The sequence below is a fragment of the Gossypium hirsutum genome, chromosome A10 (assembly GCF_007990345.1).
Source record: "Gossypium hirsutum isolate 1008001.06 chromosome A10, Gossypium_hirsutum_v2.1, whole genome shotgun sequence".
Taxonomy (NCBI): domain Eukaryota; kingdom Viridiplantae; phylum Streptophyta; class Magnoliopsida; order Malvales; family Malvaceae; genus Gossypium; species Gossypium hirsutum.
The window spans coordinates 7613671-7639446 of NC_053433.1; the positions used below are offsets into that span (position 1 = coordinate 7613671).

Sequence of the window (25776 nt, forward strand, 5' to 3'; positions counted from 1 at the left end):
CTCGATCCCTCTATTCCCAATAGACTTCATCTTTTTCAATTTCAAGATTTAGCCCGATCTTTATATCAATAATTTCAACAAGATTCTCATCAGCTTTTATCAGCTCATCTAGTCTACTAATTAGGTACTCGAGGCGTCCCTTTTCTATTTAATTTTTTTAGCCCATTTGATCAACCCCCTTTTCAATATGTCCAACTTACACAAAAGATCTTTTGAAGAATCCTTCCAAATTTTCTCCACTTCTCTAACATAAGACTCCTTCAAAACCTACCATGACTCAAAACGGAAGCCATCTCCTCTATCACTATTCCCAAATTGAGCTGTTTGTATAAGTAGAGGACAATGATCTGAAAAAAATGCTCTAGATGTTGAATAGACACATTAGGAAACAAGTTTATCCAGCTAACATTTGCCACTCCTTTATCAAGCCTCTCTCTAATGTTAGTCTCGGGTAAGTTTCCTCTTTCCCATGTAAACCAAGCTCCAGAGTAGCCAACGTCTATTAATTGACATTCCCCAAAACTCCTCTAAAGGCATCCATTCTTCTTTCATCTCTAGGTAAACCCCTCACTTTTTCATTCACATGCATAATCTCATTAAAATTACCATAAACAAACTAAGAAATCTTTGGATCACACTAAAACCTTCTTAATAAATTCCATGAAGCCTTCTTATTATGTGCATAAGGTGAGCCATAAAACTATGTAAACCTCTATTTTCATCATTTACTAACTTCAGAAACATCAGCATCAATATGGTTGTTAGAGAAATTTCTAAGGTTTACCGAAACATCTCCTTTCCAATCCAAGCAAATACCACCTCTTAAACCCTCAGCCGAAACCTCAATGGCATTAAGAAAATCACACTTCCTTTTAACACGTTTCTTTTGCACTTTACTTAACTTAGTCTCCAAAACAAAGACCATTTGGGGATTATACATCTTTAGCACATGTAGAAGCCTCCTTACAATTCGTGGACTCCCCAAATCACGAACATTCTAATTTATGATATTCATTGCGACCGGTCGACTTGGCCCTTGGCAGCTGCTAATATAAAATGGTTACCTCCCGATACTCTCATATTTCTAACTATCAAATAGCCCAACTCTTTTCCCTCAACAGAATCTTCTTCCTCCTTTTTAGGCATTTTCTTCCCATCACCCACTCAATCTCACACTCTTCAGAATCATGATCTGTTAATCCTTGACCTTGTATTAAAGATAACTCCTCACCCCCACTAGATATAACAGAACATATCCCCTTCTAGATTAACTCACAAATTTAGGTCAATATTTAGCACATCCTCCCAATGACAACCATTATTCCGACTACTTTTTTTTGATACTTGCCCCATCGAAAACCTACCTTTTTTCGCCCCTACATCCCTCTCATGTAACCACACACTACTCATAGTAAGAGCTCTTCTAGACTGAGCTCTTAACGATAGATCCCACTCCATTTCAGCTACTTCAGAACCTAGCGCCATTTTAGTTTGATAGAAAGAGTCATTGTGCCTTAGTCGCTCACAAAAAAAAGCAAAACATGGTCAAACGTTCATATTTAAAGCTAACATAGGAGAAAATCCCGGAAGAAAACACATTCTTCTTCATTTTCAACGGAAGTCAAACATTTAAGATCATTCTTACTCGTAAATACGATTGTAGCTCCCTATTAAGATTCATACTATCATATTCCACATATTTCCTGAGAAAATCCCCTAATTACCTCTCCAAAATCCCATTAAAGAAACCTGTTGGCACTCCATGGATCTGAACCCAAAAATTTGCTTAAACAAGCGATACTTTCAATAGATCTTCACCCCTTGTTAAACGATGTAACAATAAAACATGGTTATTAAAAGTCCACGGTGACCTTTTTATCACCATTTCCAAATCCATCGTATGAAATAATCTAAATAAAAATCACTTTTCCCTAACTCCAACATCTAAGCCTCTTCAACCGGATGCCATAGATTGGTCATTGTGCTTCTCATTGCTGGGAAGTGAATAACACTAACCATCAGAAAACAACCAACCAAACAAAACTCCACCCTCTCCATCTCTGAACCAAGATCCATTCTTGTTTGCAAAATCTCATCTTCCTCATCATCTAAAGACAAATCCGCTAACTCTTTCTCCATACTAACGAAATTTACTAGATCCACCAAAACAAATGAAAACAAAGAGTCACTAAAAAAACAGAATAGCACCATCAATCCCTATCGTGAAACCAAAAAAAAAAAAACCTAAAACAAGAACCTACTAGAGACCAACAGACAGAGGGGTGCTAGAAAAGCAAGACATTATAAGATGAAAAATTTATAATTTTGTTTGTTTTTAGTGTTAATATATATATTTAGATTAATATATTTATCGTACATTTTACTTTATTTTCATATATAGTCTGACTGCCTTTTATTAATAGTAATAGTATCAAGATTTTTTGGTATAACCCTTGGAATCTACGCATGAAAATTGTAGAAACGAAAAATCAGTGGAATTGCTTATAGATTTTTCCCTAACTCATCTTGCGAGTAGACTTGTATCAGAGCCAAAGCTGACAGTCACCTTATTAATTGATTCTTGTGGTTCATCTCCATTGCCTCTTTCGGTCATTCTATCAATTACAGACGACAAACACTCCGCTAATTCCATGACTACAAAGTTCATGGTTGGTCGTTTTATAGAAGTTCAAGATACACAAGCCATTGCTATTTCGACAACTTTCCACACGAAATTGGTGTCAAAATCTCCTTGTAATATTGAATCAACTATGTTTTTGACACCCCCATTGGACAACATGAAATCCACTCATTGTTTTATGTAAGTAGCCTCATCTCTGCTTGTTCTATCAATCATAGGTCAGCTTGTAATACTCTCCAACAAAACCACACCAAAGTTGTATACATCACTTTTCTCCGTTAACCTGCTTGATACAGTATACCTCTAAAACCCAAAATATCAAATTTCAGTTAGCAACACACAGTCTTTTTAGTTTACCAATGGTTAGAGACACAAAGATTGGGCCTAGATTAGATGAGCTTACTCTGGATCAAGATATCCAGGGGTACTAGCAACAACTGTTGAAACATGAATTTGAGAGCTTTCGGTTGGAAAACTTTTTGAGAGCCCAAAATCAGATAGTTTGGCTTGCAAGTTCTCAGTTAACAAGATGTTAGTACACTTCACATCTCTATGGATTATTGGTGGTCTGCAACCATTGTGTAAATACTCCAATCCTACAATTTCAATTTCTTTGTTCATTCGGTCAATTACAGACTACAATACAAATGGCAAGAGATGTAAAATGACTTAGTAGTAATATATTAGGCAAATGCATGCTTACCTTGGGCTGCCTCTAGTGCTATTCTTAGTCTTTGTTCCCAAGTCAAAATATTGCTACTGTTTCCTGCATCCACAAAGAGATATTCATGTAGGAGCACCTTATTTTTAATAGCATCAAAAGTAACAAGTTTCTGCTGGGTGAAAAACCGTGCACTCAAACCTGATAGGTGCTTGGCTAAATTTCCTTTGGCCAAGAACTCATAAACTAGTCCAAGATTGGAGCCATCATCACAATACCCTATAAGTGGTGTCAAATTTCTATGATGAACTCTCAAGAGAAGTTCAACTTGTAAGCCCCATATGTATGGATTAGTTTGATACATATGAATGCGGTAAAACTGTTGTAGGGGGTGAGACTGAGAGGTTGTTTAATATACCACTGCATGAAACTGCTTGTACCCTTGAGCTGATGATTCAGAAAGCATCTTGACTTCCACTTGAGTGTCATTGAAATATCCGTGGAAAACTGTTCCAAATCCTCCTTTTCCAAGAACTCTCTCGAAGTTGTTTGTCATCCTTTGAACCTCAGAGTATTCGAACAGCTTGTTTTTTTATTCTATTGATTGGTATGTATTTCTGTAGTCAACATCTATCTTTCCGGCTGAGAAAATTATAACAGATACAATTAGCAAATACATACCAAGTAAATTCACCGAAGTTAGTGATATTAATCATTGATTCGTACCTAGTGGTTTTCTCCTATTAACCCTCCATAAGATGGCCACTGCAGTTACAAGGACAGTAAATGAAACAACTGATACTACTAGGGGTACGACAGTCTTGTTTTTCTTCTTTATACATGAAGCCTTTGCACAAAGATTTGGATTTCCTTCAACACTTCAATCAATTCAATACAAAAAAAAGTATAAGACTTGGAATACAACTGTTTAAAATTACTATACTGCATAAAGTTAGAATGAAAAACGTTGATCATAAAGTTACTAAAAAAGTGAGACTGATAGTGTAGCAGGTAAGAGAAAAATGAAGGGAATTGTGATTCACAAATAATATATGAACCTAAAGCATACCTTAATGTCAAACCAGTCTTGGACTTTTCTACCAGTTCTGCTGGCACTAAGCCATTAAGACTGTTATCATTTAGGTTTCTGTAAACATAAAACAATAGTTATTCTCCACTGACCACTTATAAAACAAAAAAAAATAGTATTAAAATTCTAATCTCAAGTAACTTATAGTATTGTCAAGGATTGCAATCTGGATAGAAACTCAAGCACTGGTCCAGTCAAACTATTGTTTGACAAGTTACTGCTATTTCGACGAAAACTAGTTTAGCCTCCATTTCAATAGCTACGCAAATTTCGCAATTCATGTGGAGGCTTACAGATATTGTAATTCGGCAAGATTTTGTATGTAATGTGGTATCCCTCCTGTCAACCCGCTTGAGGATAAGTTCCTGAATTCATGGTAAACAGTTTCATTAAACAAAAATATGAAGGGATCAATTCAAAGTTCTTTTCCATTTCACCAACTTGATCAAAGGTGAGTCATGCTTACAAGGATATAATTCTAGGTGAACTATTATGTTCATAGGTGCAATTAAGTCTTTCCCACAAGAAATCTCGAGGGGTGCATGGATCCTCTTCCAGTTTCTCTTCAATCCATACATGGATTTTATATTCAAAATAGCGTCAACTACGTTGCATACAATAATTGGAGTTAGACCAACTGTCATGCATATATGATTCAGGTTTTAGAAAATATATCATCTGTATAAACTGTCTGCAATTGTAGGAATTCTTTTACCGTATACAACTCAATGGCATTGAAAATAGGTGGAAGGGTTGAGTTTGTAGTCCTCTCTAAGTAAATCTGACCAGCATCGAGGACTATAAGGTCCGGCATAGTAGCTTCCATTGGTATAGATATTGAACTCTCGGGACTGATTAGCTTTAAGCTCTTGTATTTCAGCAAAGTGCACGTATACATAATATTGAGCATCTGGAACCATGCTGTTAATGGGGAAACTCAACGGCAGACTAGCATTTGCGGGCATGCAGGCACTTCTCATGGCACGCAATGGTGGTTGGTAACCATTTCCTGTTTCAATGTTGGATGAGGTAGTTATTTGTGTCCAATCAGTTTCTTGGTAAGGCCACCAAGCACGATCATATATATCTTGGGGAAACCTGAACCATTATTCACCAAGTATATGAGAAAGGAACATTAATAAAAGTTTAGTTTCTTACAGGTTTGAAAATGCTTACCTGAATACTGTTCTACTTGTTGAACAAACATCGAGTCTTCGAATGAGCGCCATTCAACCAGCAGTGTAAGTGGTGTTTTTCAAAAGCCTCAACTCCAAGGAAGATATGAATGGTGCGCCTTTCCCAGTTCACAAGATATATATGCAAATAATTGGATTGGAGAACATGAATCACACCGAGAGCTGCATTTGGTAATATCACCTTATTCCATAAAGAAGGTCCCAAATACAAATCAAACTGGGGAAGCTCATTCCTTTGGTTGTAGTTTCCGTACATGAAAGTTGCTCTAATAAGGTACCTGTAGAGACGTAAAAATTTCTGCTTTCGGCCGCTAATTAAGGCGATGATTTGAAAATTTAAACCGACTTTTGATTTTATTAAAAAAGGGAGTCGCCACCGATCTTTTTTCTAGGTGTGACCGGACACCTAATAAATCATCCTTTTTTAGAAAAGAAAACTTATTCTTGCACAAAAATGAAGGCCGAATTTAAGTCTACGTCAAAAGCCAGAGTAACGTTGGGTTCGAGAGTCGGTTACGCACGAGGAAGGTATTAGCACCCTCGCGACGCCCAAAATTGGTATCTTATTAAACACGCGTTGTCTTTAATTTCAAAGAACGAATTCAATTTAATATTTAATCATGATCCAATTGAAAAATGAGAATTTTAAAACACGAAAATTTTGAAAACACGAAAATTTTTGAAACCTGATTTTTTTTTTAGAAAAACACGAAAAATTTTAGAAACACGAAAAGTTTACAACACTAGAATTTTGACAAATTACCTATCCTCATCTGCATTTTAAAAATAAAATTTGATCACTTACCAATAATCACAAAAATAAATATCCTATTTCAAAACACGAGAATTTTTAAATTTTTCGATTTTTTTTAAAAGGACGTCCCATTTTAACACGAGCCAATGATATTCACCCAACATAGCGATGAAATCAACGACCTTATGTTAAATCGATACGTTGTCTTATTTATTAAAATTAATTAGAAGAAAATAAAAATATTTCTAAAATAATAAAAAGAAAACTAATAATAATGTTGTAATAATATGTGATCTAAAATATATATTAAATTCGGAATGAGTAAATAATAATAAAAAGGGTAAGAATATATCGAAGTCCAATATTATGGGTTACTGAAATTAATCTCTTTTCTCCTCGGGTTGCTGAAATGGGCCTTTGTTAGTGATCGCCACTGGATCAGATTGCCGCAAATAGAGTCGGGTTGACTCGACTATTTAAAAATTTATTTATTTAGACCAAATTTTTACATGGCCCAAATAAAATTCACATAAGGGCAAAAGATTCAAATCATTTCAGCCTATTACAAAATAATCCCAACCCAACTAACTTAATATTTCAAACCAAACTAAACCCAACTCACTAATTTAAAATAATAATAATAATAATAATAATAATAATAATACAAACCAACCCAACTCACTAACTTAATAAACCAAACACAACCAACCCAACCCACTAACTTAACATATCACCCAACCCACTAATTAACCCAAACTAAATTTAACCCATCAAACCTTACATAAACCAACCCATTAACTAAAATATTTCTTTTTTTTAATACTAAACCCCCCCAAACAAACAAGTCTCCAGCAGCAAGCAAAGAAAGAAAGAAGAGATCCAAGCTTCAAGCCGCTGAACCCCTCTTTCTCCTTCCAATGTGTGCGCCACCAACAGCCATCGTATGCGCCGTGTGAAATCAAACTATGGGTAGTTGAGGTTTGGTTTTTGGGGTGGCTGATAATCGTTTGGCTCGGGTATTTAGAGCGGGTTTCGGTTTGGGAGCTTGGTTGTGGTGTTAATGGTGGTTAATCCTTGGTTGCTTGATTGCTTGCCGGATATTGGAGTTTTTTTCTTGCTTAGATTGCTGAATGCTCCTCTCTTTTTTTTTTTGCTGGATTTTTTTTTTGCTCTTTACCCCTATTAAATGGGGGGAATCCTCCTCTTTTTTTTTAGCCAAAAAAACCTCTTCTATCGTGTAGTTTTTTTTTCCTTTTATTTCTACCATGTTGCTTGTTTTTTATGCTATTTGCAGGTAGTGGGTGAAGAAGAAGCAGCCACCCATGTTTGTGGCTTGAAAATCTGGGAAGTGGGTGCCCCAAATCACGTAATCTGTCTGAAGGACCAAATCACAAATGCAGGAAAACTTCTGGGGCTAAATGTAATTTTTAGAAAATTTAGGGTTAAAATATAATTTAAGGAAAGTTTAGGGGTCTAAGTGAAATTTAAAAAAAGTTTAAGGGTCAAAATGAATTTTTTATTTTTTTATTTTTTTTGAAATTTTGAAAATTAAACAAAAACTCTAGTCGGACAAAAATTTAGTGCTTACAACTACCCCTCTGTGCTCATTATTGTGAAACAAGGATAGTGCAAAGACTTAAAAGCACTAAATTTTGTTCAATTGTCCAATCTTTATTCTTTAATCGGCATGTGATCCTGAGCTCAACTCATTTCTCGCAATATGAATTGACTCTTTAAAACTAGACATTAAAAATAGAAATTGAAAATAGCTCAGCATGTGAGCCAATGCTCAACTCACTTCTCGCAATATGAGTTGATTTTTGAAAACAGAATTTGCAAAAGGCTCAACTCACCTCTCGCAATATGAGTTGATTTTGGAAAAACAAAAAAAGGCTCAACTCACCTCTCGCAATATGAGTTGGTTTTTGAAAAACAGAAATTAAAAGGCTCAACTCACCTCTCGCAATATGAGTTGGTTTTTGAAAAACAGAAATTAAAAGGCTCAACTCACCTCTCGCAATATGAGTTGATTTTTGAAAAACAGAAATTAAAATTAAAAGGCTCAACTCACCTCTCGCAATATGAGTTAGTTTTTTTGAAAAACAGAAATTAAAAGGCTCAACTCACCTCTCGCAATATGAGTTGATTTTTGAAAAACAGAAATTAAAAGGCTTAACTCACCTCTCGCAATATGAGTTGGTTTTTTTGAAAAACAGAAATTAAAAGGCTCAACTCACCTCTCGCAATATGAGTTGATTATTGAAAAACAGAAATTGAAAAAACAGAAATTGAAAAGCAGAAATTGAAAATACCTCAGCGTGCCCTGAGGCTCAACTCACCTCTTGCAATATGAGCTGATTTTTTTTTGAAACACAGAAATTAAAAAAATAGAATTTGAAAAGACCTCAGCGTGTGGCCCGAGACTCAACTCACCTCTCGCAATATGAGTTGATTTGAAAAGCAGAATTAGTAAAGCAGAAATTGAAAATACCTCAACGTGCCCTAAGGCTCAACTCACCTCTCGCAATATGAGTTGATTTTGGAAACATGAATTGAAAAATAAAAATTGAAAATACCTCAGCATGTGAGCTGAGGCTCAACTCACCTCTCGCAATATGAGTTGATTTTTTTGAAAAGCAGAAATTGAAAATACCTCAGCGTGTCCCGAGGCTCAACTCACCTCTCGCAATATGAGTTGATTTTTGAAAAGCATAAACGGAAATTGAAAATACCTCGGCATGCCCTGAGGCTCAACTCACCTCTCCCAATATGAGTTGATTTTTGAAAAATAGAAATTGAAGTTACCTCAGCGTGTCCTGAGGCTCAACTCACCTCTCGCAATATGAGTTGAATTTTTTTTTTGAAAGACAGAAATTGAAAAATAGAAATTGAAAATACCTCAGCATGTGAGCTGATGCTCAACTCACCTCTCGCAATATGAGTTGATTTTGGAAACAGAAATTGAAGTTAGAAATTGAAAATACCTCAGCATGTGAGCCGAGGCTCAACTCACCTCTCGCAATATGAGTTGATTTTTTTTTAAAAGCAGAAATTAAAAATACCTCAGCGTGTCTCGAGGCTCAACTCACATCTCGCAATATGAGTTGATTTTTGAAAAACAGAAATTGAAAATACCTCAGCATGTCCTGAGGCTCAACTCACCTCTCGCAATATGAGTTGATTTTTTTGAAAAATATAAATTGAAAAAATACCTCAGTGTGTGATCTGAAGCTCAACTCATCTCTCACAAAACGAGTTAATTTTTGACAAACAGAAATTGAAATTACCTCAGCGTGTAACCTGAGGCTCAACTCACCTCTCGCAATATGAGTTGATCTTTTTTATTTTTTTTTGAAAGACAGAAATTGAAAAAACCTCAACGTGTCTTGAGGCTCAACTCACCTCTCGCAATATGAGTTGATTTTTGAAAAATAAATTGAAAATACCTCAGCGTGCCCTGAGGCTCAACTCACCTCTCGCAATATGAATTGATTTTTTTGAAAAACAGAAATTGAAGAACAGAAATGGAAAACATCTCAGCGTCTTGAGGTTCAACTCACCTCTCGCAATATGAGTTGATTTTTTTTGAAAGACAGAAATTGAAAATACCTCAACGTGTCTTGAGGCTCAACTCACCTCTCGCAATATGAGTTGATTTTTTACAAACAAAAATTGAAATTATCTCAACGTGTCCTGAGGCTCAACTCACCTCTCGCAATATGAGTTGATTTTTTTTTGAAAGATAGAAATTGAAAATACCTCAACGTGTCTTGAGGCTCAACTCACCTCTCGCAATATGAGTTGATTTTTTTTTTGAAAAACAGAAATTAAAATTACCTCAGCGTGTCCTGAGGCTCAACTCACCTCTCGCAATGTGAGCAGAAATTGAAAATACCTCAACGTGTCTTGAGGCTCAACTCACCTCTCGCAATATGAGTTGATTTTTGAAAAATAAATTGACAAACGAAAATTGAAAATACCTCAACGTCTTGAGGCTCAACTCACCTCTCGCAATATGAGTTGATTTTTTTGATTTTTTTTGAAAGACAGAAATTGAAAATACCTCAACGTGTCTTGAGGCTCAACTCACCTCTCGCAATATGAGTTTATTTTTGAAAAATAAATTGAAAATACCTCAGCGTGCCCTGAGGCTCAACTCACCTCTCGCAATATGAGTTGATTTTTGACAAACAGAAATTGAAACATCAAAATACCAAAACCTGTCATCTGGTGGAACTCAGGCATCTTTTGCTTTGATTCAGTACAGCTATCATCACATACTCTTGCTCTACTGGAGTACCTGTATATGTCATGCATGATGTTATCATGATGTGCACATGTTTGTCTTAAATGCCTTTATGCCTACATGATTATGCTATGCGCCTTAGGCATGTTTGTCGTATGTCCCTTTCCGTCATGATTTTTGATGATCTGTGTTCATTGCTTTGACTTTTGACTTCCTCTTCAGGCCCTGTACCCGTCCTCTAGCTTCACGAGTAATCTATGTTTCTCAGATATCGCTCTTTTTGCCCCTGGTTGAACTTTGTCCTTGCGTTGAGGCTCTTGTACTTATCAAATTCTCATCCGGGTAATGCTCAACATTTCTTTTGTTTGGAGCATGTCATTTCAAAATACTCTAGATCTTCAACGCATGAACTCTTCCACGTTTCTTAATCAAGAATATTTTTGAGTATGTCTTCTTGCGTATAAATTTTCGAGCTGCTGAAAATGCTTCAAATACTGTAGTCTTGCTGTTTGACTCACTTCTTGAATCTTTTTACTCCTTGGGCCCAAACCTGCTTCATTAGGACGCCCTTTCGGGTTTTCATCCTAATTTTTGTTTATCAAGACGCCCTTTTCAAGTTTTCATTTTGATCTTCTTCTTTTTTTTAAGGCGTCATCACTCATTGCCCATCAGGGCTCTATTACTGACGTAGTACGCTGCCCTATTGCTCGGTTGGTATTTTGACCCAAAATCCGAAGAAATAATCGCGTTTTGCTCAACCAGCTTGCCCCACCGTAACTTCAGGGTCCATTCCACTGTAATTTAAGGATACAAGGTTGGCACTATCCTTAAACCATTCCACTGCAGTTCTTGGCTATAGGATCTATATCCTACTGTAACTCAAGGGTGTATGATCTGTAACTTGTTCCATTGACTGATATTTTTTGACAGAAAATCTGAGGAGATAAACTCAATTTGAGCTCAAATATTTCCAACCCTTACACTTGGTAAGCTCTTGAACAACCAACTGGTTTCAGGTTCCTGTATTATTTAGAAGCTTTCAGAGTAATATGCAAAACTCATTTTATAAAAGTATGATTAGTCCATTAATCATTATTTCAATGCGAAATGCTTGAAAAGGATTGAACTGATGGACAAGAAGAAAATTGGTTAAGAGCATAGCTCGAAACAAACAAGTTGAACAATGAGAGTAAATGCAAGTTTATTGGAAGCCTATTTTGAAAAGAATAAGATAATCAAAGATAAATTCAGAAATGGGTAAAATAGAAAGCTAAGTGCCCCAAATATCGCAGCTTGAGCTTCTCTGTACAAACTCCTTTGAGACAATTTTGAGTTCAACATGTGTTTAGGGGATTCAGAGTACTTTGTCGATGCCCTAAGATGTAGCATACTTTTTCACTGTCAATTCAAGTATAGCAAGACTACTATATGCCCCACCTTTGAACAAAATTTGAGCCGCCTTTTTTAGGTTTTTAACTCAAAACCCCTTTGGTATCAAGGAGCCCTTTGCGGGTTTTCACCTTGACCTCTCCATTTTCTTTTCTTTCTTTTTCTTTCTTTCTTTCTTTTTCTTTCTTTCTTTTTTCTTTTGAATGAATGAAGGTCACAAAGCGCCTTTTGCGGGTTTTCACATTGGCCTCTCCTTTTTAAGTATTTCTGGACTGAATCCGAATTTAGGATTAGATCAGTGTTCTTCCGGGGAAAGCCTCCTTTACCTCATAAAGTTCTTAAACATTCATTTTCCTTTGAAATCCTTTTGTATAGAAAAGATCTTCTGCAATACCAAGTTCCCACTATGAAATTCCTTTGGGTGAACCATTTCCATCATAACTCAGCATCATAAACGTTTGACTTTCCAACCCTTTTCTGCAGTCAAGTTTACTGAAAACATTTTACTTCATCCAATTCTTGATTCAATCAAAGCTTGGAGAAAAAGAATCTTAGTTTCCATGGACAGAACCACCTCTAATGCCCAAGTGAAGGTCCTGATCAACTTTAATAAGCACAAAGAGTAAAAGGTAGCTTTTTATGCCAATACTTACAAGTCTCGGTCACCTTCCATAACTTTTCTTTATTTTTGTATTTTTCTTTTGTCAGCCTTTGTTGCATTATGATATGACATTGTACAGTTATGCATTAAAACATGATTCTTTCTGGCATTTGATCTCTCTTTTTGTTTTTTGTTTTTTTTTATTTTTTTGTTTTTTGTTTTTTTTTTATTTTTTTATTTTTTTCTTTTCATGACTGTCGACTTTATGATATTGGCATATGAAACCTTCTTAGTGAAGCAATTGACGGCCACGACGATGATGTCGACTAGAAACTTTTGTCGAGATCATCCCCAGAACATCTATGCCCCACGTATTGAAAAGTTTGTGAAGAGATGGAAGAAGCACGTGAGTCTTGACGACATAACTGATGCTATTCCCTTCCCATGGTGGACCAACAACATCCGATCCTCATTGATTAGCCTGGCTGTTGCAGAACCATTGTCATGTATTCTTTAGACACCCTTATGGACCTCTTTCAAGATGTTCCTAAGTGCGTCTCAATATGATCGTGCGAAAACATCCTTGAATTCTTGGAAATGACTCAATAATCTTGCCTTATTTCTGCGGTGAGCTAGGTTTCGATCTTCATCTTTTTCCCAAGCTCGCAATGTTAGCTGACCCTTTGTAAGTTAGGGTCTGTCTTTCATCTCATTCTGTCATCCTTCACGAATCTGAAGATAGGCACAATCTCTGTCATCTTCGAAGTCTTGAGACTCCTCTAGACACACATCTTGCTCCAAAGGGAATTAGTAACAGCGTCGCTCGTGACATTGATATCTGGGGACCTACTGTGGGTACGAAGGCAAATTCTAGAGAATAAATGATTCTAAGGATGATTATTTGTATAGGATGATCATGAATGTAAAATAAAAGAATGAAAGTCCAAATAATAAAAAAAATCTATAAATAGAAGAAAATTTACTCAAAAAGATGCATTTCATTGAAATAAAAATCTTGGACCGAGACCTATTTCTCAAAAGAAATCTTATCACTTCTAGGTCTTAAGGCAATAAGTATGTTTTGAATATTACTCTATATTAGCTTTAAAAGTACACGGATCTCTTCCACTTTCCCATTGTTCAAAACACTCCCAAGTATGTGAAGTTCGGAAGTGGGTGATATTGAGGTCGTGGTTGAGTTAGAAGTATAGTGGCTTCCTGTTCCCACCACATGGGTTTCTGGCTCTTTTTTTTCATGGGTGCTGCCTTTTTGAGCTCTCCGGGCCTTCCATCCTTCCATTTTTTATAGAAATCTCTATAAGTTCCCCGGATATCACAATGTCCGCAAAGTCTTTCGTAGCACTTCCTACCAACTTATCGTAAAATGGCGCTTTCAAAGTGTTGATAAAGAGAACCGCTATTTCAGTTTTGGTTAAATGGGGTTCTACTTGTGCCGAGATGTCCCTCCATCTCTGTGCGTACTGCCTAAAAGTTTCTGTCGGCTTCTTTTCCATCATCTACAGAGTCAACCGATCAGGCACCATGTCAGACACATGCTTGTACTGTTCACAAAATGCTGATGCTCAGTCTTTCCATGATCGGATCCTTTCTCTACTAAGTTGATTATACCATCGAAGAGCCGATTCGACCAAGCTGTCTTGGAAACAATGTATTAGTAATTTATCTTTATTCACGTGACTCGTCATTTTTCGGTAAAACATGACAAGATGCATTCTTGGACATCTCGTTCCGTCGTATTTTTCAAAATCTGGTGCCTTAAACTTTGGAGGCAGAACCAGATCAGGCACCAGACTGAGCTCCTTGGCACTTAATGCAGAGAAGACTTCGGTGCCTTCGATTGCCTTGAGCCTTTCTTCCAAACTCCTATAATTTTCCCAAATATCATGATCGTCTAATTTCAACTTGGCTATCTCTACAGGGAGTAGGTGGTATAGATCGTTGCTCCAGGCCTACAGGTTCCCTTTAAGGACATCCTCTTTGCGTTACGTTAGGTGGGGTGAATCTTGGAGGATGGGGCAGATCCTGATCGAGGTTAACCCTTGACTGAAGTTCCATAATGTCAGGACTCTGCATAAGTCCCTTCCCTTTAACTAAAGCTGACATCATCTCTATCATTTTGGCCATTTGATCCTTGTGCTCGAGTGATTCCTCTCGAGATCTTACCATCAGATCTCTCATTTCCTGCTGTGATTTAGCCAACTGTTCTTGCAATTCTCTTTGGGCTCTTTCCATTCTTTCAATTCTCTCATTGAATTCGGCCGCCATAGTTCTAGCTCTTAGCCGCGTCTTATACAAATGGCGTGATTCTAGACTCGTAGCATCACAACTATAGATCATACGGTTTCAGCCTCAGTGAATGATTAAGCGACATGAACATGCTGAATGGATGAATGAATAAATGTCAAATGAATCTCAGTCATGAATGAATATGCAAATATTTGGTGTTAATTTCAAGATAGCCCCTATTTAGGCATTTCTTTAATCAAAAGAGTCCATTACACAACGTTTCGGTCACTTATGTAATTGACTCCTCCATCAGAAACCCGTTTTTGGAAACCAATCTCTGATCAACACCTTCCTAACAAGATGCCTATGATGCATGATGAAAAAATAGAAATACAAACAAACAACCTTGGTTAGCACCACACATATGAACAGAGAAAAACTGTGGAAAATCTAACAAAAAAGCTACTTGGTCCAATGGACTTGATTCCCTTGCACAGAAAGCGTAAATGTAAAAGAAACAGAAGGTAAGATGTGTTTTTCCCGTGTACTTATTTCGGTGACTAGTAAACGGACAAAGGTTAGGCATGGCTCTAGTTAGGTGGCTCGTACAGTTCACTATATGCGATTTTGGCTCTAGATAGGTACTCGAATTGTCCATACTGTCATCTACTAAGATTAGTATAGAGCCTCGGTCATTGCCCATCATAGGCTTTCGAATCCAACTCGAGGGATTACATTTACTTATGCTTATGCGGAGGGACAAGTTAACTCACGAAAGCATAAGTCATATGTAACCCGAAAGTATTCACTAGCTTGTGCGGAAGGACGAGTTAACTCACGAAGGCATAGCGTTTACTTTCACTTAAACAAACGGAGCCGAGTATAGAGCTCATGTTATGCAAAAATGCACGTGCACGGTGTGTGGGGAGAAACTCATAAACCTTTCGTTTTATTTAAAATTAAACCAGCGTAGTAAGAATTTAGAGCTTAAAAACAAAAGGATAAAATAACTTAGCAAAATATTTACAACAGATGCAAGTGTATGATTTTTCAAAAACGAGATTTTCGGATCACGACCAAATATTTACTTCAACGAGGAATTTTGAAAATTTCGACAATGCATGCTTAATTCGACTCTACTCTCAAAAAAAGGTTAGGGTCCCCAGTGGAGTCGCCAGCTGTAGCGACGTAAAAATTTCTGCTTTCGGTCTCTAATTAAGGCGATTATTTGAAAATTTAAACCAACTTTTGATTTTATTAAAAAATGGAGTCGCCACCGATCTTTTTTCTAGGTGTGACCGGACACCTAATAAATCATCCTTTTTTAGAAAAGAAAACTTATTCTTGCACAAAAATGAAGGCTGAATTTAGGTCTACGTCAAAAGCAGAGTAACGTTGGGTTCGGGAGTCGGTTACGCGCGAGGAAGGTATTTGCACCCTCGCGACGCCCAAAATTGGTATCTTATTAAACACGCGTTGTCTTTAATTTCAAAGAACGAATTCAATTTAATATTTAATCATGATCCAATTGAAAAATGAGAATTTTTAAAACACGAAAATTTTTGAAACCTGAATTTTTTTTTAGAAAAACACGAAAAATTTTAGAAACACGAAAAGTTTACAACACTAGAATTTTGACAAATTACCTATCCTCATCTGCATTTTAAAAATAAAATTTGATCACTTACCAATAATCACAAAAATAAATATCCTATTTCAAAACACGAGAATTTTTAAATTTTTCGATTTTTTTAAAAGGACATCCCATTTTTAACAAGAGCCAATGATATTCACCCAACATAGCGATGAAATCAACAACCTTATGTTAAATCGATACGTTGTCTTATTTATTGAAATTAATTAGAAGAAAATAAAAATATTTCTAAAATAATAAAAAGAAAACTAATAATAATGTTGTAATAATATGTGATCTAAAATATATATTAAATTCAGAATGAGTAAATAATAATAAAAAGGGTAAGAATATATCGAAGTCCAATATTATGGGTTACTGAAATTAATCTCTTTTCTCCTATTACAACATAAGGGCAAAAGATTCAAATCATTTCAGCCTATTACAAAATAATCCCAACCCAACTAACTTAATATTTCAAACCAAACTAAACCCAGCTCACTAATTTAAAATAATAATAATAATAATAATAATAATACAAACCAACCCAACTCACTAACTTAACAAACCAAACACAACCAACCCAACCCACTAACTTAACATATCACCCAACCCACTAATTAACCCAAACTAAATTTAACCCATCAAACCTTACATAAACCAACCCATTAACTAAAATATTTCTTTTTCTTTTAATACTAACCCCCCCAAACAAACAAGTCTCCAACAGCAAGCAAAGAAAGAAAGAAGAGATCCAAGCTTTAAGCCGCTAAACCCCTCTTTCTCCTTCCAATGTGTGCGCCACCAACAGCCATCATATGCGCCGTGTGAAATCAAGCTACGGGTAGTTGAGGTTTGGTTTTTGGGGTGGCTGATAATCGTTTGGTTCGGGTATTTAGAGTGGATTTCGGTTTGGGAGCTTGGTTGTGGTGTTAATGGTGGTTAATCCTTGGTTGCTTGATTGCTTGCCGGATATTGGAGTTTTTTTCTTGCTTAGATTGCTGAATGTTCCTCTCTTTTTTTTTTCTTTTTTTGGCTGGATTTTTTTTTGCTCTTTGTGACATCCCTAATTAGACCCTAGTCGGAATGTGGTTTCAGGACCACATAACCGAGTCACAAAAATTCATTTTAATTTTTGTTGCATATATTTATGTGTGATAGTGTATGTAGGAAAAATTAAAAGTTTCAATTTAGTCTTAGGAATGTAAATTTTTCTTGAAAGGACTTAGTTGAAAAATTTAGAAAATATGGTAGGTAATTTGTAAGGATCCAAAAACAATGAGGTGAGAAAGCTTGGGTTTGCATGTCAATTTACCCTTAAAGTATGTAGTGGCCGGCCATGAAATGATGCTATTCCACTAAGTCAAATTAAAAACAATTTTAATTGGCAAATGATGTAATAAATTTATAAGAAAAAGATGAATAAAATAAGAAATAAAGGTAAGAGTGTGTTCATCTTCCTTACCTTCTTGCAAAGCCGAAACAAAAGGGAAAGAGGAAGGAATTTGTCTAGGGCATTCAGCTATCTTGGAGGTTAAATAAGGTAGGAGTTCATGTTATTTCTATTGATTTTTATGAGAATCTAGTTAGTAGTCAAGCTCTTATTGTAACCCATATGTTGATTTTTCTTTAGTTTTGGTGACAAATTGTGCATACGGTATTATTGGATAAATGCAAAAAGGATAGTGTTTTGATGTTTGGATAGAAATATTAGAAAGGGGAAAATATGAGCTACCTAAATAGATATATGTGAATTTAAAAGATGATATGAACAAATGTAGAGTTTTGCTAGTTTAGGATTATTCGGCCAAGTGTTTATGTGGTGGAAATTAAGTGTTAAATGAAATGAAAATGATATTATATGGGGGTATGTATATTCGGCCATATGAGTAAATATATAGATGATGTTAAATTTGATTATGTATAATGGGCCATATAGGGTACACATTGTGATATTAACTTTAATTCTCTATAATTGATCAAGTGGGTGATATTGGTTTATATGGTTAAATTTGATTTATGAATATGTACCTTGAAATAAAATATATCATAGACTATGTTACTTTGGAAGTAAGAATGCATTCGGCCTTGAGACAATCTATAAGTTTTAGTTAAGGTTCTAATGTTTTGAGCAAGAATGGTTGTAAGATGAAACGAAAATTATTAAAATATATATGAGTAATTAACAAGGGTGGTTGCCGTGTATATAATATTTATGTGTGTTTTATTGAAATATTTATTGGGTTAATTATAGTAATTGGATCTTAGGTGATCAATAGCCGAATGGCTTAAAGTTAGTAAAAGCATAAGGTGAATAAAAATTAAATGTTGCCGTATGATTCTTTTGATATGAAACTATTAATGTTATGGGATATAAATAACTAGCAAGGTAATTAAACTAGTCAATTTATTTATTTAAGCTCAAGAACCCAAAGGAGGAGAATCAAGCAAGGGCAAAACAAAGTGTATTGAGTAGCCGTTTGGAACCGTTTCATCCGACTTAAGGTAAGTCTTTGAGTAATGGAACTTAGCTTAAGATTTGATAAAAGATGATATATATTTATATGAACATAATAAATAAAATGTGACCTAATGATTCTACTTGAATTACATATTGAAATAAATAAGTTTCTAGCATATAAGTTTAGTTATAATGAAGAATGATATGTTTTAAACTCAAATGGTAAGTTCTTAAGTGTTTGGACTTGGAAATTTAAGAGCAAATTGTAATAATCTGCTTAGGACAGCAGTAGTAGCGTGATTTTTGAAAATCACTATAAATTGTTAGAGTGGAATTAGAGGCTGAATAAAATATGTAATCAAAGATCAATGAGTCTAGTTTCTTATAAAATAAACAGTTCAAGCAAAGGAATTTCCTATAGAGAGATATTTAAAGTTGTGTGTGACAGTGTCAGAATGAATCTGAAATCCCCTGTTCTGTTTTTAGAAAATCATTATAAATAGTATAAAAATTGTTATAAGATAAAATTTATATTCTTAGACTCCTTAATGAGTCTAGTTTCAAATGAAATAAACAAGAACATATTTTGAAATCTGTACAATGAGAAATTTGATTCGTAGTGAAGAGTGGTCAGTATAGTCAAACAGTGAAATAGGGGAAACTTTAAGAAAATTCTGGTTTTGATTGGCCAAACCAAAAATCCTGAAAATTTTATGGATAGAATATATATGAGTCTATTTTCGGGGAAATTTTACGGCACTTCATTTGGAGTTTCGTAGCTCCAGTTACAAATAATTTAATGATTATTGCTCAAGAAAACAGCTTGTAGTGAATCTATGATTTTGTTGTAAACATTGATGAAACTAATTGAGTTGCTTATAAGCTATTGCTGAATTGATGTACAAGATAAAGATATAGGTGGTGAGGCCAAAATGGATAAAATTTAAATGTGTGCAAGTTATCCGAATGGCTATTTTATAAACGTAAGCAATGTATATGTAATATGTGTTGATAGGTTTATAAATTGAAGGTGTGGTGACTTATATGTTGTTTAGCCGAATGGTTGTCATGAGAAGAATGTAAGTCATGCGTGTATTTTCTTATTTAGTTGGAAGTTTATTGAAAGGGATATATATATAAATATGTGTTAAAGTCGAATGATATTATGACATGAAGATAAGGTACATGCTATATGCTTATATTCGAATGAGGTTAATGAATTACAATGGTGATAGTTTGTGTGAAATGTGGTAACATGTGATTAAATATACATGGAATTTGGAAAGTATCCGGGTTAAGACTCGCTGACTACGTGATGTGGCCTAATGGCTCTTGTGAAATGAGACTAGCTATATTGAGATACGAATAAGTTCGAATGAAGTGATACCTTATTAATGTGTTTCCGTGTTGGAAAAAATCGAAGGTATGTGAATATGAACTAAAGAACTAAGCTCCTAAATACATATATACAATTATGTATGTGCACGAAATGAGTGCATATGATTAAGTGGTTAGAGGTATTGAAAGATTGAATTGGTAATTGGTAACTATGGAAACGGTAAGTGTACAAAGGTTAAGTATATGGTAAGTGATACTTACTTGCTATGTGAACTCGATTTCGTTTGTATTACAAATGTACTTGGGGAATCACTTATGAGATGGTTATAAGTTATATTCAACGAGTATTGACTCTATCAAATTGTTTATGTAAGATGAAAACATGAATATGTGGTTCCAAATATGGAAACCGAATGTGATTATAGTGTTATGTTTTAGTTCGACTGATTAAACTAAAAGTAGCATGGATGTTTTTAAATGCGAAGGGGTATATACTCTTAAATTTGGATGAAATAGATGAATTACATGTGCATACATAGGGTTTAATCTATTTGACCGAATGGTGATATATCTTGACATTTCAAAACGTGATTTGTGTAAGGCCTAATCTTAAGCGACTTAGTAATAAATCAACAATTACGGATGATCAGCACATTAAGTTGGTCAGGTATGTATTATGTACTTGTGTAGGCTTATTAAGCCCATCGAGACTTCACTTGGATTTTGTGTAAGTTATAAATGTATTTAATCCAGCAAAGTTAATTGTTTTACTTAAGACTTATTAAACCTTGAAAGCTTACTCTGTTGTTACGTTTCTCTGTTTTATAGATTATCAAATTTGGCCTTTGCTCGGGGATCGTCAACAACTCGTCACACTATCACTATCCACTGTTTGGTACTGCTATGTTTTGGATTATTTTATGGCATGTATAGAATAAACTAGTAGCGGAATAATATTCTGGTTAACGTATATAAGCCATGCAAAAATGGCATCTTTTGAATGTGTACTTATAGAAGTTTAATTTTATCCCTGGCTGTATTTAGCATTTATCTAGATGATTGATCTTTATTTCAAGAAAAAGTTAAAAATTTTACTGTTCCGACATGAGTTACAAGTCTGGTAATACCCCTTTCCTATTCCGACAATGGTTACGGGATAGGGGTGTTACACTCTTCACCCCTATTAAATGGGGGGAATCCTCCTCCTTTGTTTTTTTTAGCCAAAAAAACCTCTTCTATCGTGTAGTTTTTTTTCCCTTTTATTTCTACTATTTTGCTTGTTTTTTTATGCTATTTGCAGGTAGTGGGTGAAGAAGAAGCAGCCACCCATGTTTGTGGCCTGAAAATCTAGGAAGTGGGTGCCCCAAATCACGTAATCTGTCTGAAGGACCAAATAACAAATGCAGCAAACCTTCTGAGGCTAAATGTAATTTTTAGAAAATTTAGAGTTAAAATGTAATTTAAGAAAAGTTTAAGGGTCTAAGTGAAATTAAAGAAAGTTTAAGGGTCAAAATGAATTTTTTATTTTATTTTATTTTATTTTTTGAAATTTTAAAAATTAAACACAAACTCTAATCGGATAAAAATTTAGTGCTTACAGTACCTATCTCCCTTTCTGAGTGTTAGGTTGTAACAGTTTCTTTAACCTTCAGGAAAGCTTCTAAGGTAAACCACCTGCTGTTGCACATTTGTTGTGAATTCAGGCAATACCCTCCCACTTACTCCGCTTTGCGTGTAAGCCTCATCCAAAATATAGTTTATGGCTGTAGCTTGTATCTTCTGGTGATCCACAGTCTAAGCTAATGAACCCTGAGAAAGAAACATATGGAGTTGGTTAGTTATTACACATATATATTGTTATAGAAGATTTAGATAACCAAACCTGATTGATTTTGAGCATGAATAGTAACTAGTGCTGAGCAAAGCTGGTAAGCACAAGGGGGATATCAATATCCATTACATACAAATTCCTGACAGAACGTGGAATCAATGGTGGTTTTATAACTTAAGATAGATGAGGTAAGATAGTTTGAAGATATTTTATATTATAAATATATTATAAATGATTATGGGTAAATTTTTTTTATTTGAATTATTCGTTATATGTTTGATTACTGAATGATTTTTTTTAAAGTTGGGTCTTTAATTGTTTATTATAAAAAAAATAAAAATATTGTTGTAATAATATTAATTATTTTAAAAATAAATATATTTTAATAATTTTATAACTAAACTGTTTACACTTGCTCAAAATTTACTTAAACATAACTTATTTTATACACAGTTATAATGTAATAAAATACATAGTTTGAAAGTTGTTTTAAATAAATGGTTGAAACATGTGATTGGATTGCAGTTATATTTCAAATAGCTCAGGGGCGAATACGTACGGAATGGAAATATTCCAACCCCCCAAGTAAAGAACTGTTACAAATAACGAAGAAAGTAATAGATTTAGATAGGAAGCAACGTAAAATAAACCAAATTTGATACCTGAATATTCGGTTTGATACCCTGCTACTAATTCTTCCTCCGCTTCTGGTAAATCAAAAGGTAATCTCTCGCATTCCGCTAGAGAAGAAATTAGAAAAACGATAAACCCTATTGGCTGACGCCACAAATTCCATCCCCAAAAACCATATTTTGATTGCGCCTCAATACAAATCATTTTATGGTACAAATCTTTAACAACTTGAGAAATATTTTATAAAATTGACTGTTTAATTATTTTAAAGTAATTTAACTAATGCAAAGCATTATTCAATTTGTTTGTTTAATTATTTTTCAATTAATCGGAGAAAATATTTGATGAAATTATATGTAGAAATTTTAATTTATACCAATAAATGCAACATTTTGAAAAGTAGTACAAGTATTATACGGATGATGTCCTTGGTCTAATGTAGTTAAATATTTCGGAAAAAGAATTTAGTTAAATATTAGTAGTTCCTAGACTGAAGAAAAAAACCTTTTATTCCATATTAATAAGTGTGAAGAGGTTGGAGTCTCATACTCGAGCTGAATGAAATTTTAAATTTTAATAGTCTATATTTTTATAATTTTTAAAGAATTAAATTAAATTTTTATAATTTTAGGGTAGGTCAAAGTACAGTTTTACCTTAATTAAATTAAATTTTTAAAATTTTTAAAGGGCCTATATAGCAATTTTCTATTTTAGAGGGTCGGGCCCTTGCCAGCCTCCCTAGATTCGCCTTTGCTCGGACCTTCAATAGAAGTTATTGTTTTCATGTTAGGGTTTTGTCATTCAATTTTGAGAAAAACCTAACCAAGTTTGTAGAATTTAGAGAGTATATCGATTGGTGAAGGTACGATCTGCAATAACTCATGAGAAAAATGATGGTATTGTGCTGAATCTTAATTATAAGGAAGATACAAACCACTAATCAAGGCTTATATAAGCTTTACATGAGTACATAAACATTTTAATATCTATATAATATAATTTATTAAAAATCAAAATTTATTCAAATACAAATACTTTAAACAAGTATAACTTAATAAAACTTAAAAACAATATAAAAACATGAATTTCCACCTTTGCATAGATTTTCATTGTTAAATTAAGGTGTTATGTCAATGAAATTGAAAATTGATTAAAAATAATGAGCAGGTTAACAAATTCCATTTTTTTTAAAAGTAAGTTGTAAAAATGGCACTTGGTTGCACTTAAGTACAAGTCTTCTAAAACAATTTGTTAAGCATTTTATAAAATGCTTAATTTATGATTTTTCTCTTAAATTATATTTATTTTTTTACTTTAATATCTAAATTTTCTTTTATCCTAATTTGGTATTTAAAGTATCAATCACATCAAAAAAATCTACCGAATTGAGAGATAATAGGTGTGTGCTTCTCGCTAATCCCATTGACACATTTCGAATGTCCAAAATCTATAGAAAAGTAGTAACACGAGTAAGTATTTAAAATACTTAATAAGCTCATACAATATAAACATTGACTTACCTCAATATCTTATCACGTACAAACTCATTATGTAAAACAAATATACCTATCAAGATTCAAAACAACATCATTAAGCATATAAAGTTTTGAGCTCCATCACACATATATATAACCTGAATTGTTCACATTTTCATTTTAAACCAACTTGTACCTTATATCCAAATCATGTACATTACTTTGCCAACATCCAATGGCATATCATCACATTTTCATTCACAATTCTACTCGATAAAACTTCGTAAAAGAACTCCATACACAGGTGAAAGTAATAGTGTCTGGTTACCCATTTGCGCTAAACCCACATGAATCAAATAATAGTGTCTAGTCATCGTTAGGGTTGAATCTACACAACAAATAGTCTGACCATGGCTTAATATACATGTATTCTCGAATCCGCAACACATGTTGGAACTTGGAACCTCCAGGCATTAACCTGTAACCTCGTATATGAGCGTTTTACTAATTTCATCAAGATTTAACCTCACAATATACCATTTCAATTTGATTCAATTCTCAATTTAGGTACTAATTCATAACCAATTCAAGATATCAATAAGAAATTAATGAGTATACATTTGAAACTCAAAAGCAAATTAAAAATATTTATACTGTATGAACTTACCTGATAAAACGTTAACATTTTAGATTCTAGGGACTATTCAATAATTTTTCCTTTTTTGCCTAAGTCAACAACTTGATCTATATAGTAGTTAAGATTCAAAATATTAGTACCAATCATAATAACACTCAAATTCATGTTTATAATCATTTAATTTTATTTTACATAGTTTCCCTAAATTTTTACATTTTATTCAATTTAATCTCTAAAACCGAAACTATTATATCTTTCAAATTCAAGCTTTGATTTTAAATCCAATAATTACAATTTCATCATGGTACAACCCTCTAAAAACATAATTTTAAAAAAATTTCATGACAAATTTTACATTATTACAATTTGGTCCTTATACAAAACTAATAAAATTTACTTAACAAATTAGTCCTACTTTACAACTAAGCTTATAAATTTAACCAGAAAACATATAAAAATCATTAATAACAAGTTTTAAAACCTTTAACAATTTTAAAAATAGATATACAGATTAGCCGGATCTAGTTGCAATGATGTTAAAAATATAAAAATTACAAAAAAAAAAGGGATTGATTTACTTACCATGCAAGAGTGACGACGAAGGTTTCTTGAAGCTCAATGGCTTCTCCTTTAACTTAATGTTTCGGTGGTGAAAACCAATAAAGAGATGATGACTATTTTTTTTACACATTAACATATAATAATATTTAAGTTATAAATTAACATTATTTAAAAAAATTCCGTGCACTGATATTTAAAGTGGACAAATTTCAACATAAATCCCCAACAATTATTATTTACGCATTACAACTAATAGAACTCTATAGAATTATTTTTTACGGTTTTTACGATTTAGTTATCATACCTTAATTAATCATTCAGTCATTAAAATGTTCGGACCAAAATTAAATACACCTATATAAAAATTCTGTAAATAATTTTA

At 33.9% G+C, this 25776-nt stretch overlaps 1 pseudogene; it reads right to left on the reverse strand.

Moving 5' to 3' along the window:
• Nucleotides 1-1944: 1944 nt before the first annotated feature.
• Nucleotides 1945-22157, reverse strand: LOC107895720 (LRR receptor-like serine/threonine-protein kinase IOS1; annotated as a pseudogene).
• Between the last annotated feature and the right edge of the window lie 3619 nt (nt 22158-25776).